The 17,373-nt window shown below is 38.7% G+C and overlaps 1 long non-coding RNA gene across 3 annotated transcripts in view; it reads right to left on the reverse strand.

Annotated features, from left to right (window-relative positions):
* Positions 1–17,373, reverse strand: part of LOC116569049 — a 130,499-nt gene that overhangs the window by 89,945 nt on the left and 23,181 nt on the right. The window contains exons 3-4 of one of the 3 annotated variants that reach the window (XR_004276829.1): positions 15,558–15,627; positions 11,990–12,940 (exon numbers count right to left, since the gene is read on the reverse strand). The exons of 1 other annotated variant lie outside the window; for it this stretch is intronic. This is a non-coding gene — a long non-coding RNA (uncharacterized LOC116569049). Of the gene's footprint in view, positions 1–10,047; positions 11,780–11,989; positions 12,941–15,557; positions 15,628–17,373 lie in introns of those variants that run through there. One more of the 3 variants, XR_004276831.1, reaches the window with a different exon arrangement.

Below are 17,373 nucleotides of genomic sequence, written 5' to 3' on the forward strand. Positions count from 1 at the left end.
CTAGGAGTGCTAATTTCATCTTATATAGCTAGGAGGGTAAGAGTATGGTCAAACGTGATGGATCAAGAAATAGCTTACCTTTCTTATCTGAGATTATAAATGACATAACATAATATATAAATACAAAGTGTATATATATTAACAGTTATATATGGGGAAACCTTGGTTAAGAAGAGAAAAAATAAAGAAAAGATGGTGCAAATATTATACATAATCTAAATTCTTCTTTCATATTGGAAAATCAGTACATAATATTTAAATTTGATACATCAACAAATGCCAGTATAAACATATAATTTAGTGTTACAGAAGTAACCTCAATCCAAAACAAATATGAGATCCGAAAACGAGTGTTCGGGAGTGTGGAAAAAGACTTTAACTTTGGGGGTTTTGTGTGTGTGTGTTTTTTAAGACTTTAATTTTGATTTTTATCTCCCTATACTGCTTGGATTTATAATATCATGCGCAGGTGTTACTTTAACAATTATATTTTTTAAAATTTGAGGTCTAATCACTGAATAAAAGCTTTATTGCATGAAATAATGTTTTAAAAAGATGTAAGCCACAAAATTGGAAGATTATCCAGATGAAAAAAGAATAAGAAAATGAAATCAATACTACATATACAAGAAACAAAAGTAAAATAACCCATTAAAATGTAGATTTAATTAATGTGTTCAAACATAGATGGAAATAAAATTAAAGGAAATGATATCATTGCATATCAATCTTCTTTTGAAATAATAAATTTTTTAAATGGCAATAAATGCTCAATATAAGACAGCCAGACAGGGCTTTAATTTCATAAATGATGAAAATGTAAAACAGCACAAGTATTCTAAATAACAATATGGACATTTATACTAAAAATGACAAAAAAAAATCTGTTTTCTTCTCATATGTGAATCTTGTGGGAATTAGACTCCAAGAAAGTAAGATAGAATAATAAAAAACTAATATTAAGCATTAAATTGGTTGCAAAATTTTAGCAAAGGCACACATGGTTGAATAAACTATTTTCTTTAATGACCATAAAAATACACTACACTCAATAATAATACTTATGAAAAATATGTTTAGATAGAGAATTTCAGATTTAACATAAAAAAATGAAAGCAGAGGAAAGTATTATTGAAAAAAATCAGTACTCATAAACATGAAATAAAAGTAATTTTTCTCTACTTCCTAATACAAATAGAATCAGAAAAGTAATAAATAGCAATTAAATCACCAGAGTCATAATAAAACCAATATTGACAAAAGAAATCTTTGGGGCTTCTGAAATTCAACAGTGTCACTGATCAGAGCTGTTTAAATGATTGAACAGACTATATGTATTGATTTTTCTAATTTCCTAATAAAAAATAATTTACAAAACATTTTCAAAGCCATTTTAAGTCAATGGCTCTGAAATACAAATATTAACATTGAAGGGTCCTTTGAAACTATGATCAACTAAGATGCTTAAATACGTTAATTCTATGAGCCATTCTTCACTGCCTCTGTTCTAGACATTAGTAAGGTGGAGGAGAAAAATCCAAGACAAATAAAGCATCCTGAGATGGTTCTGGTTCTCTAATTGGGTTCTAGTAATCCCAGAGGTGAATTAGGTTAAAAAACTCATAGTGATGTAATTTTTTTTAGATGCAGTGGAAATGACCACAGTTTTTAAAAGTCATCTATAAGAAATCGAAAATAAAGGGGGAAAATATGAATATAAATCCCCCAAGGGTAAGTATGCCTGAGCATAGAAAAGCACAAATGAAAAGTCCAACCCAGAAAAGAAAAGAGTCTAATGACAGAAAGCAATTTCTGTTTTCAAATGAATCTCACTTGTTCCTCCAGAATCAGTCTAGATTTAAGGATCTGTGAGATAACAACTCAGCCAAGGTAGCCTAGAGAAGGCTTTTGCTCTGTCCCTGGGCAGTAGGTCTCTCCCCGTCGCCCACAACTGAGCTCCTGCCTGTGAAATAAATTGCATCTTTGTCTTACTAATGGGTTTTCTGCTTCGAGTTCTTTATCTTTCTGGTTTTAAAGTTGCCCATGGTCTAAATCACTTTTCATGTTACGGTACCCAAGCAAAATGCATTCTTTCATTCGCTTCCTCATCCATTCATTCTTTCAATTATTCATTTATTCATTTATTCAAAGCTCTTTGAGCCCTTGGCACTCTGCTAGTGAAGGGTATACACTAGTGACACGGCAGGGGGTCTTGTTTCTTATAGAGATGATAAGCAGAAGTTAATAATTTGATATAGAAAAGGAAATGGGAGTGTCCTTCATAACGGGCCTCCAGATATCAAATTTTGATAGCACCATCTTCAGTTTTTGAGAAGACGTGATGGATGTGTAAGGAAAATAGGACCCAAAGTATTCATTTGGCTGATTCCAAAGAAGAGAAAATAGAAGCTTCTCAATGACCGATTTTTGAAGCACAGGTGCTATCAACTACATTATCACCCAAACCTGACAAATCAATTGTCTTTAGGTTGTTGAGGACAAAAGTAGCCGCCGTGTTGCTCACACACTTTTATTCAGACAAAGTGCACCCACGAAAAGTTTCAGAAGGATGAATAAAGGAAGTTTTAAGAGAAGAGAAGTACTGACATTGTTTCTTGGTCAACAAAGAAAAGTTGCTGGGATATAATAATTGACATCTAGTCCTAAGAATTATCTCCTTGGCTTTACAGGTTAATTAAATCTGGAACAAGATGTTTTTTTCCTCCCAAACAACATAAACATAGCTGAGACATAAATTATAAATTCGAAGAATACTAAAGATAAAGAAATGGACTCAGACCCAAAGAACCAAAGAGACGCTGAAGATTGTTAACTCAGAAGAACAGCAAGGCCAGAACATGATCCTGGACACCCTACCCCCAGGCCTCATGTTGTGGTTAGTTATTATTGCTGTTGTTTTTCCCACTTTAACACACTTCCTCTGGGAAGGGCTAATCTGACCTAAAGAAAAGAGAATGGGGGGCACCTGGGTGGCTCAGTGGGTTAAAGCCTCTGCCTTCGGCTCAGGTCATGATCCCAGGGTCCTGGGATCCAGCCCTGCGTCGGGCTCTCTGCTCAGTGGGGAGTCTGCTTCCTCCTCTCTCTGCCTGCCTCTCTGCCTACTTGTAATCTCTGCCTGTCAAATAAATAAATAAAATCTTAAAAAAAAAAAAAAAAAGAATTGATTTTTAGTTTTTTTCCTACTTTCTTGTGCTTGTCATAAATTTCTCATACGCAAGTGTCATTACTTCATTTACTGCTATGCACAAAGGGGGAAAAGACAAAGGGACAAAAAATAAGACTCTTATGTCTAATAAAGAGAAAGCCAATAATATATTTTCCAAAGTTACAGTTCATAATTTGGATACTCATATCCATGATAATCAGTTAGTATGAGGGGCTTTTAGAAACTGAGGTCTACATTCTGTACTCAATATACTAAAATGTTATGTCCAGATGTCTCAAAAGAGGTTTTATTTTTTAACAGAAATCCTTCAAGTACATATTCATAACTACCAAATGCACAACAAAATTTCAGTCCTGTGAATGTTTTCTTTTTTTTTTTAAGATTTTATTTATTTATTTGACAGAGAGAGAGAGAGAGAGAGAGCGAGCACAAGTAGACAGAGCGGCAGGCAGAAGGAGAGGGAGAAGCAGGCTCTCCATTGAGCCAAGGAGCCCGATGTGTGGCTCGATCCCAGGACCTTGGTATCATAACCTGAGCCGAAGGCAGCCACTTAACTGACTGAGCCACCCAGGCACCCTTTAATGTTTTCAATATGCAGTTTTCCCCAAAATGTTTCTTCTAGTTGGCCCTTAGAATTTGAATTTGCAGAGTTCCTTTCTTTACTGGAACTGCTCATTATGAAGAACAACAGCTCCAAGACCTTCGGGCAAGATAATTTGTTAGAATCAAATACAAAAGTGTAAGGCCAAATAAATCTAAGACTTCATTTTTAAATACAGGCACTATTTACATTTTTATACATGAAATAGGAGATCTACAGTTTTCTACCCTGACAATCATCTGGGATTTATGGCTCTGTAATTTTCAGGAATATTTAAAAACTCTACTCAGAAGACAGAAGAAATGCAAAGAAGTACTTGGGTACACTTTAGCCTGCATGACCACAGACCTACAACTGTTCATTCATTGATTCAATACATATTTAATGAACACATAGTATGTGCCAGACAGAGTTCTAGGAGCCTAGGATACATCAGTGAATGAAGATCCCTGCCCTCCTGGGATCTCCTTGGAGTAAGTGGGAAGGCAACAATAAAAACAATGAATCTAATAAAAGAGTTATAATACACCATAAGCAAGAAGATGATACATGATACTAAGAAAGGAAGAGCCAAGCAGGGTAGATGGCATCAGGAGGGCAGGGATCAGAGCAGTCTGTAGTATTAAAGAGAGTCCTCGGGATCGGCTGATGGAGAAAGGCAGGTATGGGAAGACTTAAAGGAGTTGTGTAGTTGAACTAAGAGCAAATCCAGAGAAAGAACATTCTAAGCTCTAAATAAAATCACCAAGGAAATAAGCAAACAGAGAAAAGAAAAGGGAGGACCAAGGTCTGAGCTCTGAGGCTCTCCAACATCAAAGTTTGGGGAAAGAGGAGAAAGCCACAGAGAGAACTAAGAAGGAGCAGCCACTGAGGTCAGAGTCAAACAAAGACACATTCCACGAATGAGGTGTACCAGGGAGGAAGGAGGGACCAAATGCCATCCGTGGGAGGAAGCCCTTGGATCAACCATCAGAATTAACACACATAGGTCACTGCTGAGAGCAGTTGTAGTAGAATTTGTGGAAATGAAAGCCCAATCAAAGTGGTTTCAAATTGAATGGGAAAAGAGAAATTAAAAACAATGAGTTTGATACAAGAGAAAGTTAAGAAAAGACTGTAAGGAATGGAGGAAGTGGTGACAGATGATTTTGCTTTAAGATGAGAGAAAATAACAGTATATTTAAATGTTGGTGGGAACAGTCTAGTCAAGATACGGGCAAATGATGCATAGGAGTTAAGAATAAAGAATTGTTACAGCAATTATCTTTGAGTAGGCAAAGGGGATGAGATCTTGCCAACAAGTGAAGCAACAAGCTTTAGACAGAAGCAGAGGTGTTTTAACCTAAGGATAGGCAAGAAAGCAGAATGTATGGATGCAAAAGGGAGTAGTGAGATAGATGGGATTTGGTCTTCTAGAATTTCTCTTGTGATTGCTTCAAAGTTTCTCAGTGAAATTAAGGTTTACCCCCTGAGAATGAGAAAGGGGAAGCAAAGCAGAGGAGGTGGGAAAGAGCATTACTAGGTGAGCAGGGAAGAAGAGAACCGGGGATGGGTAGTTCAGTGGCCTGAGCACATCAAGAATCTACTTGAGATTTATGGTCATCATTTAAGGTGAGACAAGGCAGCACAGTTGTGTGTTTTTCTCCAGAGATACTCAGTTGCATGAATACTGGTGTGGAAAGGCAGAGGGGTCTTGTTCATCCAGGGTTGTGGCTTTGCCAATCAAGTAAGAAGCCAGAGAAAGGCAAGGGGGTTGATGGAAAATGCACAAGGGTCATTCTGATGAAGGACCGTGAAACTGAAGTCTTAGAATTAGAAGCAATCCAAAACCATGCCTCCTGTCTGCCCTCCTGCTTTTGTCTTCCCATAGGATTTGAGGAACAAGGCCGTATTTCCTACATGTCTGTAGCTCTTGACAGCAACTAGACTTGTATCCATGATGGCTACTCAATTAATATGTATTGATTGTCTAGTCGCTTCTGAGTGTGAATGTGTAGCAGGTTCTCCAATCTTCAGTGATCCTTCCAGAGTCAAGCCCCACTGGATCTGACAGATGGTCTATAAGTTCTATATTTGAAACACCGTATGTCATGCACCAAAGTTCTATACATACTTAGCTTTAAATTTTCAGGTTTGGGTGATAATGTAGTTGATAGCACCTGTGCTTCAAAAATCTGTCATTGAGAAGCTTCTATTTTCTCTTCCCCACACATTTACCGCCTCAGCCAGATGCTCCCAATTTCCTGCTTCCTCAGAACACGGTCTGGCCATCCTGGGATTGAATCCTGTTTCACCAGGTCTTATGTAAACACCCTGGTCCAGGAACTGCCATCTGTCTATTCCCCTTCCTCACTTCTCATAGATCTCTCGATTCATAACTGCTGTGTCAGAAATATTGGGAGGATGAATTGATTTTCTACAGTCTCACGGAGCGCTTCATCTCTGCCCCACAGCTGTCCCCGACTCTTTCTATTACTGTCACACACAATTTGGGTTATCTACCTAGGCACAACTGCTGGATTTGATAACATATCATTCCTTTTGCATTTTAAGCCGTAAATTCAGAGACTCCTAATCCTGTTTAAAAGATGTGAAAACTAAAGCACCATGACATTTTCATCCCAGGTCACTCAATATTGAAGTGATGACACAAAAACACTGAAATTCTCCAGATGCCCATTTTAATTAATTGGGGGAAATAATATTTGGGGTACATATCGCTATAGAATATGGATCTTCAACTTGCTTCTTTGAGAGTGAGTCATATTGCCAATGACTCAAATAAGAATTTACCCCATTACCGATGCACCATCACCTTAATCCATTTTTTTTTCGGGCATAGAATGCAAGTGTTCCAACAAGCAAGTTCACCTTATTCCCCCTTGATTTCCAGTTTAAAAGCTGAAATACTTTCTGTTGTGAAGAAAAAGTTGGGCACCGATATAATGAAATCACATTGTACAATGCAGCCAATAATTTCATTTAAAGGCAAATGTTCTATTTTGTACAAGGCTACTCATGACTAATAACACAGTAACATGAACAGGTGTGCATCAAATACACTTTCCTGAGGATAGGGAATTAAAGGAAACACACACAGTTCTTGCCTTCAAGGATTTACAGTGGGGGTGGGGGAGGTGCTGCAGATGGGACAAATGAGTAATTTTAGTGGAATTATATTATGAAAGCATTTCTAGGCCAAACCTATGCAAAGAGCCCCTGGACTGTATTGGACATTGTCAACACATTTTTTGTTTCTAAATTAAAAAAAAAAAAAAAATGCTATCAGGGCATCTGAGTGGCTCAGTCAGTTAAGCGTCTGACTCTTGATTTTGGCTCCAGTCATGATCTCAGGGTCATGAGATCCAGCCTCAAGTTGGGCACTGAGCTCAGCAGGGAGTCTGTTTGAGATTCTCTCTCCCTTGCCCTCTGCCCCTCCCCCGGCTCATATGCACACATGAGCTCTCATTCTCTCTCTTAAATAAATAAATAAATCTTTTCTAAAAATGCTACCAAATAAAAGGTTGAAAGTAAGACTTTAGCCCAGAAACAGGCGTCTTGGTAATGACCCCATTGATCTGTTGTTCTGCCCGTGGAGCTATAGATCCTTCTAATTAACAGAAGACTTGTCTCAAACGCCTTAATTCGTCCAGTTTGACATCCAAGGTTACTCCTTTCTAATATTGGCCTAATTTCTACATTTTTCTAATTACTTCTTTCTAAGGATCTTCACTTGTCAGTGTCTATGACTGCATAAGTTACTGTTCCAGTTACTGTTCTGCATAGGCAAAAATCACAACCATATCTAAATGAAACCACCAGTTTTTACACATTAGAAATAGTCATTCCCATACTGGAAAGTAGAAATAAACCCAGGCTATCTATAGGATTTATGTAGGGTTTATTGCATACAGTGCATGAATGGCTACCTACTTATAAACTTATAGGTTTTGTTGAGGCTCCTCCTTTTCTGTCATCAATCAATTTTGGAATTTCTTAATTGGGAAGAAAGGCACCTTGCTCCACGGTCAGAGTCAAAGCTCCAAGTGCAAATACAGGAGCCTTTTGTCTTTTGATCTTGTTTAGAGATGCCCCCAAACAAATGAATTCAATTTTTAAAAACATCTATTGAATGCCTACTGTGCACAAGACATAGCAGTTAAGTATGAGCCCCCAAAGAAACCGATCTGGTGAACAAAAGGAATATTCAGCACCTTATAAAATGCTCACCAGTCCCACAGAGAACTAACTGGAGGGCAACAAAAGTTGTTTCTCTAAAGCCATCTGAGATTTGCAAGAAAAATCTCACTGTTCCAGAACCCAATTCCTGCCGTGGAAATGGATGGGGAAAACGCAACTGAAAATTAGAATTTGGTGTCTTTTTGTGATCATATAGATTTTTTTTTTTTGGATTGATGCTTTATGCTCAGAAAAGTTTAAGATTTTCATTTAGAAAACTAGAATAACTTTCTAGAAATTTTCATTGATGTTTTCAACTCCTTGGGTGGGAAGAAATTCAGATGCCATGAGTGGGCACAGGAAAAGAGAAATGGGAAAACATTCTAAAACATACCAAGGTATAAATATTTGCTGCTTGTTAGTTCCCCTTCTTTTAAACATGAAAACTCTGGCATTTTGCTTCTAGTAGCTGAATTCCTAGTCTACTGATGATGAAACCCCAGAGGAAAGTCAGAAAATGGAGACCTCCCACCTAACACATCCCAGGAGAAGGCGTTTAGTCACCCCGGAACGTGATAGGAGAAGAAATGTGTTCTTTACTGCTGTTGACAAATGGGTCTTGTAAGTTGCCCTGTCTTCATTTGAAGCCAGCATCTAGTAATTAACCCTTCCATCTGGCAGTGTCTTTTCCACACTTCTAGTCAAAGACATTTCACATTCCTAATAGCTGTGACTTCAGACGTCCTCCCGCTAATGATACTTTCTGTTTCCGTGCCCATTTGCTAAAATGCTTTCCTCTAATTTAGTGACCTGAGCAGGGATATTAGGAAAAGTGGAAAACAATCATTCAGAAACTCATTAAAATATCTCAGTGCAAAATGAGAGTGGCATGCATGAGGAGAATGAAAACCCTGGGAAGGCATAATAAAGACCTCAGAGCCATTACGGGGGCTGTCAGACTGGTTTTAGTCAATCACAGGCTTTGGAAAAAGAAAAAAAGTCCACGTGGAGTTTAAAACCAGTAGGAGCTCCTCACACAAAAGGTGAAATTAACCTTGTACCATCCTGGCTATGTGCTCTGTCTACCAAGAAATCACCTTCATAAAGCAATCCAGCCCCATCTTTACAAATTCTAATGCTATTAATGTGAAAATGAAAATTGACCTTTTTTTTGGGGGGGGGTGGGTGCTGGAAAGCGTTCTGATGGAGACATACAAAGACAGCATCCCCAGAAATGGGTCCACCTGGAGTTTTAATGTAAGCAAGCTATTGATATTTATTGAGGTAGTTTGCTTTCCCTAGTGAGAATAACAAGACTATGAATTAAGAAAGGGGATTTTTATATCACAAAAACCACTTACATGTTGTTTGATCTAACCTCAACCAGTTTTCTTATGGGTCCTTTAGTGTTCCCATCCATAAAAAGGGCACTTAACCACTTAGATCGCTAGTAGCATTTTAGGAGGTAACAAATTCTTTAACCAAAAAAAAAAAAAAAAAAAATCAAGTTTTTTTTTAAACGTTATTGACATACAATTGTAAGATATATAGACATGCATTGTGCTGATTTGGTATCCATATACATTGTGGATATATTCCCACCACCTAGTTAATCAACATATCCATCACCTCACAGATTTATCTCTTTTTTGTATGTGTGAGAACATTTAAATTCTATTCTCTGAGGAACTTTCAATTATACAATACAGTGCTATTCACTATAGTCATCATGTTTGACATTAGATCTCGGACTTGATTCATTTACAACTGCAAGTTGGTACCTTTTTACCAATCTCTCCCAATTTCCCTCACCATCCAACCACTTTTCTACTCTATGACTCTGACCTTTTCTTTTCTCAAGATTCCATATGTAAGTGATACCATGCAGTCCTTGTCCTTCTCTGTCTGACTTCCCTCACTTAGCATAACGTCCTCATGATCCATCCATGTTGACACAAAGGCAGGGTCTCCTCTCTTGTGGCTGAAGATTCCATCGTGTACACATCATTCTTCTTCATCCATTCATGCATTAGTGGACACTTAGGTTGCATCCACCTTGGCTATTGTCAATAATGCTGCAGCGAACATAGGGGTGCAGATATCTCTTCAATATCCTGTTGTTGTTTCCTTTGGATATATACCCAGAAGGAGAACTACTTGATCATATGGCAAAGTCTTTATAATAAAGGCAGTTACCCTTAAGATCTCAGGTCAATTGTCATGTCTTCAAAAAAGACTTCTCTGACTACCACACCCTATCCCGCAACATCCCCAACTTCTACACACAGTACATCACGTACTTAGAACATCACATAGTTCCTTCATAGCATAGTCTGTATTTATGTATGCACATGCTGCTCACAACCTTCTAATCTATGCTCCATAAAGGCAGAAACTATGCTCTTTGTTCACTGATGTACCCCATGTGTATGCCCAACACAATGCCTGGCATATGGTAGGAAGTCAATGAATAGCGAATTGAGTAAAAGTTTTAAAACTTAGATCTGGAGAGAAGGATATTTAGAGTCCTGATAAGTGATCAAAGAACTAATTATTTCTTCTCTTATTCTCTAGGTTTATACCATAGAGGCAAGGGTCCAAACCAATCAAAACACTGCCCAGAGTCCTGTAGATCAGCCCAACCCCACCATGATGGAATTCTTCCCCAGGAGGGTGACATCTGGGGCTCCTGAGCTGTCCTATATCCTATAAGACTGTCCTATATCCTATAAGACTCACTATTTATTATTTTCCTTTCCAAAACCAATGCTCATGAATTTAAACTCTAACAAGGCTTTCTTTTACTTATCGTAAAATGAAAATGAACAGCTCTAGCTCACCCAGACAATTCTGTTTTCTAACTTTTTAGATGTACATTATCTTATCCATTCCAGTCCCTTTTTTGTTCCCATAATAAATAGACACATGCACACATAATTTTTAACTGTGTGGATTTAATAGATAATTTGCCTAAAAGAACGTAGTTCTATTATTCAGGCTAACACACTGAAGCAGACAACTCATTTTCTCAGCTAATTGAAAAATGAGATGACAAGTTTTTAAAATCCTGCTTACTTGGTATGAAGACAAATAATCCAGATGACCATTTGATCGCTTTTCTGGATAACATAGCCAGCTGGATGTATTTTCATAATGCTGAAATGAGATGATCATTTTGGCATTATCTGGAAAAATTTTTTTCTTTGTACCCAAACAACTTGTCTAATGGCACAGTTGTCCAAATACTTCATTTTCTCAGTTATTTTGGCTCTGACAAATCTTTCAGTCCTTGTCTTTAAACAGAGGACCTTACGTGGTTGATCACAGATCATTCATTTGTTTAATCTTTCATCCAGCCAACCTTTATTGATCATCTGCAAAATACAGTGCTAATATCCTGTGGGCTCAGAGAACCCCTTCATGGAAGCCAGGAGTCTCTCTCTGGCCAGAGCATCTCTGCTTTTATCCGTTTCCTATGGAATCTGAGTGTTTCCAAATTAACCAGCCCTTTAAGCATGCCCTTTTCTTAATATACAAACAAATTAGACCAAAGCTTCAATCCTGTGAACAGGAAAATAGTTACTTTACAAATATTTCTGGGGATTCTCTGAGAGTGCTTACATGTCATAATAGAGTCTAGTCTCCTCAGAATGCAAATGACCAACTGCCTTTCTCCCTAATCACTCCTGGATATAGATAGGTAGTTCTCCTGCTTCTCCAAGGGTTGTCTTCTCCATAAGCAGCCCATCCATTTGAGGCTAGGGGTTGAGGTGGAGGGGGCACAATAGGCAGCCTGCATTTCCCAAGGCAGCCTGCAAACAAGACAGGCATTAGATTATTGAATCAAGCAGCACGGGGCACCTGGGTGCCTCAGTCGTTAAGCATCTGTCTTCAGCTCAGGTCATGATCCCAGCTGGGATCGAGACCCGCATCCAGCTCCTTGCTCAATGCGGAGCCTGTTTCTCCCTCTCCCACTCCCCCTGCCTGTGCTCCCTGTCTCACTGTCTCTCACCTGTCAAATAAATAAATAAAATCTTTAAGAAATAAATAAATAAATAATTCAGCTTTAGTGAAGTCTGAGGATTTCCTAAGGGATTATCTTGCAAAGGGAAAACAAAACTCCAAAGCAATGCTACTGCCCCTGATGTTGGGGTGGGGTTGGGGAGGCTTCAGCCTCAGAAACCCATTCATTGCCAGGCCTTTGGCTTTTTCCACCCCACATCTGTCACCCCAGGAAGCTGAAAAATCGGTTAATTCCATTCTGAGTTGCCTCAAACCAAGAAAACTACCCCTTCGCTTCATTACGATCCTCCCCATCCCCACTCCTTCCCTTCAGGCCCTGTTTGGGCCCTGCCTTCCCATAACCTATTAATCGTTGCCCCCAACAAAAGAATATTCCTGCTTCCGGGAGGAATTCTGACATCGTTCTGAAAATGTAGAAACACTTGCAGTCAACATTTTGCTACGGTATTCGTTGCTTCCCTCTACTCTCTGTATCTATCCTATTCTACTATGATTTTCTTTAAACAAAAGATTTGTCAAACACACACACACACACACACACACACACACACACAAACGAAATGATTCGACAGGGCTCACTGATGTTTTCAGGAGTAAGGAAGGAGACTGAACTGTGGAAGATTAACTTGCCTGAGGGGCCTCGCCCTGAAAGAGTTTACTTTTGAGACAACATAACATTTTCATTTCCGGCTGCTTCCACTTCCGGATGCTAAAAGCATCTTTTCTTCATTTCTAAAAGACTAGGAGTGCAAACTCTTAGCGGGTCTTTTCCAATACGGTGTTGGGACTGGTATAAAATAAACACTCAACACGAAGCTAGGTCACCTCTATTTTAGTTGCACTTCTTTGGCCTAAATTAAGGATTTATTTCTCCCACAGAATTCTGTGGAACAGAGAATATTTGTTCCTCTTCCTTCCCTAGAGATCTTCCTCCAGATGGCCACTTAGTCCTAAGTAATAGGAAGAAAAAAGATGTGGTTTTATTCATATGGCTTATTATTTTCCTTAAACTCCCCTCCTTATCATTCTACCTATAATGTCAGAGCACCTGAACAGAAAACCAAAGCTGAACTCACCTGGATATATGGGCTATATACATTAAATGTAAGTGCCAGTTGACTGATCACTTTTCACCTACTGCCTGGATATTTTGAGACTTTGTAAATACCAAACTAAATCTGAATTCATCCAATGAGATTGAAACCTAACGGTTCCTACTAAGGCCTGCTGAACTGCCTTGCTTTTCTCAGTGTGCATGAAAATAGGCCAAGGAGCTAATACAAATGTATTCAGTAGTTTGGGATATGCTGTTTGTATTATATAGTCATTATGATCTGTCAGTTCACCCTCTATCATTGCTGGCTAACCTTTAATTTCTGATATTTATTCTCTTTGAAAATAAAGTTCATATTTTTGTAAACATGAAAAGTATGGGTGGGTGTACAGAGCTGACAGGCCAAGGACATTCGAATCGCTATGTCGATTTCAAACACAACATAGGAAAACAAAACAAAAATCAGAAATAAAGTCACCCTGGTCGAATGCAAAAAAAAAAAAAAAGTATGCAGGCTAATTGAAAACCAAAATGGAGATATGACAACGCAAAAAGGAAATAAAAATCAGCCATGAGGGACACCTGGGTGGCTCAGTCGATTAAGCCACCAACTCTTAATTTCGGCTCAGGTCATGTTCTCAGCGTTGTGAAACTGAGCCCTACATTGGGCTCCATGCTGTGTGTGGAGCCTGCTTAAGATTCTCTCTCTCCCTCTCCCCCTCCCCATCTCTCTCTCTCTCTCTCTCTCTCTCTCTCTGTGTGTGTGTGTCTCTCACCCTCTCTCTCCCTATCTTAAAAAAAAAAAAAAGATCAACCATCATCCCCTAACCCTAGAGATAATCAGTGCTATAATTAATGAGATTTCCTTCCCATCTGCAAATGTGGGCATGTGTATATGAACATGCATACTAGAATGTAACATTCATAATTGATGTTGTCATTTAAATTTCCTTGACTATCAGTCTTTCATGCTATTTTAAAGTCTTAATCATTTCCCAGCTCACAACTATCCTGATGAGCAAGGAACTAATGAAGCTCTATTGAGTTTCATCAAAGTCCTCAGAGCTTTCCACTGGACATGGCTAGATGCTGAGAAATGGCCCAACAGAAGCTAGAGAAAAACTCATCCCAGATGTCAGACAGAGACCTTGTCTGAGAGCAGGGCCCCAGGCTTTGGAGGGGAGATGCCACTCTGACTTCAGTACGGAGTCTCTGGCTCAGATTTGCCTTCTAGTTCATGTCTCAGAGATTTGTGCTCAGCAACCCAAGAAACAGGTAGGACTATAGGTCAAAGCAAATGAAATGCTGTTCACAAATATTTGTATCAGACATTGGGTAAGTGGTAGTTCTGCTTTAGGACCTGTAGGGAAAACCTAATAGTAAAGGAGGGAAGATCCCCTTCTTCACAGAACCCAGCATGGCTTTGGTCCGCTGAGGTTCCAGAAAATGCTCCTGAGCTTTGGCCCACAGGGATCTCTCATGAACCTCTAGTGGAGTCACCTCAAGTCCATGACAGCTCAAATAAAGGCATTGTCCACAGTAGCTATGCACTAAAGATGGTGAAAACTTTGTCAATGTTTTCCATGCACAGGCCAAATTAGGAGAGGAAGCAAATCATAGGCAGCACAGAGTAACTTATTAATTACCAAATGTGAGATAAACCAGGAGATGTGTGTTAGGGAGTAATGGGTAGAAAAGGCACTTTAAATAGAAGTCCTTTAACAGATTGAAATGAGAAACATGGCCTCTATCTGCAAGAGGGCAAATCCCTTAGCCCCAGGAAGCCCTTTTCTAGAATTTGCTCAAACCATACCAACTACATAAAATTTTATTCCTGACAACTCAACAAATACTCTTTTCTGTTTTCAGCAGATAAATAATTAAACGGTTACAGCATTCTCTGCATATTTGCTATGCATATACTTCACCACTGTGAATGGCCTTTAATCTTTATTAAATAAATTCAATTATTTTTGCCTTTTCAAAAGCCAATCCCAAAGCCTTTTCTTCTGCAATGAATTTAAATATCATTGGCTCTGGAGTCAAGCCATGGAGAGGCACTAGATGAGAGTCAGCGAGGCTTCCTTCTGTCCTTCCCAGTACCAAGTTAATCGTTTTCTCCTGTAAAGCCAGAGAGTGAACAGAGCAGAATGCATCTAAAGTAAAGCCAATTGCCAATTTCTCTAAAAGGCAACTACTACTTGCTTCAACCCTGAGCAGATAAGGAGACAGAAGACTAATGGTGTTTCAGTCATTTGAGTCATCTGTGAATTAAATGATTATGAAATAGTAAGAACAGTAAGTAAGTGACAAGCTTCATGAATTGGATATTTGTACCATGGCGGTACCCACAGGCTATCACTGTCTCATTACAGACAATTTTGGTTGAACTTCTTTCCAAAGTTAATAATGCAAATTCACTCCTCATCACAGAAAAAAAATATATGGTGCTGAAACAATCAATCTGCCAAGAGATGATGATGATGATGATGATGGTGGTGGTGGTAACATACCTACAAAGTATACTCTGGGTCAGGTACACTTCTCTTTATTTGAGGAACTCATTTCATCTTCCCAACCATCCTGTGAAATAAGGGTTATTATTGTCTCCACTCTACAAATAAGTAAAATAAGGCACAGAAAGATGAAAAAACTTGTCAGGGTAATATATGAATTGGATTTCAAACCTACTGGGGGAGCTGGATTTCAAACCAGAAATCTGATGTTAAGGTTAGCCACATGCCAACATGTAGATCAAAAGCAAGCTTAATCTAATACCTTGACATGGTAGATTGTTCAGAATTCCGAAGTTGTTTCAATTTACTGAATTGTTTTCTTTTCATCTAAGCAACTTAATGATAATGAATAAAGTCATTACATCAAAGACAAAGTATGAGAATTAAACAGATTTTGCAAATTGGGTCACTTTTCGTTTCTTGATAACTGAAGTTTGGTTAAATGACCATGGAAGAGTAGAAGATTCAACCATTTGCATTATGGATCACACAGCTCAGTACTTCCTGGGATGAGATTTATGTTGTAAACAATTGCATTTTCCAAAATGAGGGGGGAAAGATAGAGGCTTGAATTAGCTGCATATCAAGTGTTTGGAACAAAAGCCATTTTTTATTTCTTTGTTGCGAATTAAGTCTGTGTAAGGAAAGGCATAATTTTTCCCCTTCCTTCTTGTTTCCTCTTAGTACTTCGGGACCCCCTGGAGAAGGGTCTTTGTTTTTAAGCAGACACCCTGCTCACAAGCACCACACTACCCAGACTGCTACTCTTCTTCACCTTCTACCTTTCCCATTCTCAACTCCTCCAAGACTTACTTTCCAATGGCCAGGTCTCTATAACACAATTGCCTTTTGTGTGAGAAAAGTAGTAATTGAAGTATTCAGTCTTTTTCTTTTTCTTAATAAATTTTACCAAGTAACAACTGTCATCAGTGATATTATTGAAAGTGGACTCATTTTATCCAACAAACCAAAGGATACATAGAAGTCCTTCTACTCAGAAGACTTGGCAATAGTAACAGCCATGTTGGTTGGACTCAGTTTATCCAAAAAGTCAAAGGAAACATAGAAGTTCCTCTACTCAAAAGACTTGGCAATAGTAATAGGCATGTTGGTTGTGCTCTTGTGGGCAGAGGCCTTGTCTTGTTATTCCCTGTATCTACACATCTGGAATTCTCAAAAATGTTGAATGGATGTAATTGACCTGAAATGAAAACACCAAAGCTAATAAACAAATAAGGCTTTTTGTGCTGCCCAACTTGAATCTGGTCACTAGATATGTCCTATTATGACGGCCAGTTCCGGAGGAGCTTGATATGTATAACCAGAGAAAGTGAGGGAGAGAGAAAGAAAACTGGGGTAGAGTGGGATGGTGGTAGAATCCCAGACATGTGACAAACATGAGAAGAGCTGAACCAGGGTAGAGGAAAATAAGAACATAGGGAGATTCGGGGACACTAGAAGCTGTGCCACCAGAAATAAGCCTGTGCCAGATGTGACTCTTTTGCATTCTGTCTTAGTTCACTTGGGCTGTTATGACAAATATACCATAGACTGGCTGACTTAAACAACAAAAATTTATTTCTCTGGAGGCTGAGAAATCCAAGATAAAGATGCTGACAGATCCAGAGTCTGGTGCAACCCACCACCTTGCCTATAGATGACCATCTTCTTGCTATGTCCTCAGATGAATGAAGGGGTGAGGGAGCTCTCCAGGTCTTTTTTTATAGGGACATGAATCCCATTTATGAGAATGCCACCCTCATAACCTCATCACCTCCCAAAGTCTCCACATCCTTATAGTGGCACGTTGGGT

This window comes from Mustela erminea, chromosome 11, assembly GCF_009829155.1.
Source record: "Mustela erminea isolate mMusErm1 chromosome 11, mMusErm1.Pri, whole genome shotgun sequence".
Lineage (NCBI taxonomy): Eukaryota > Metazoa > Chordata > Mammalia > Carnivora > Mustelidae > Mustela > Mustela erminea.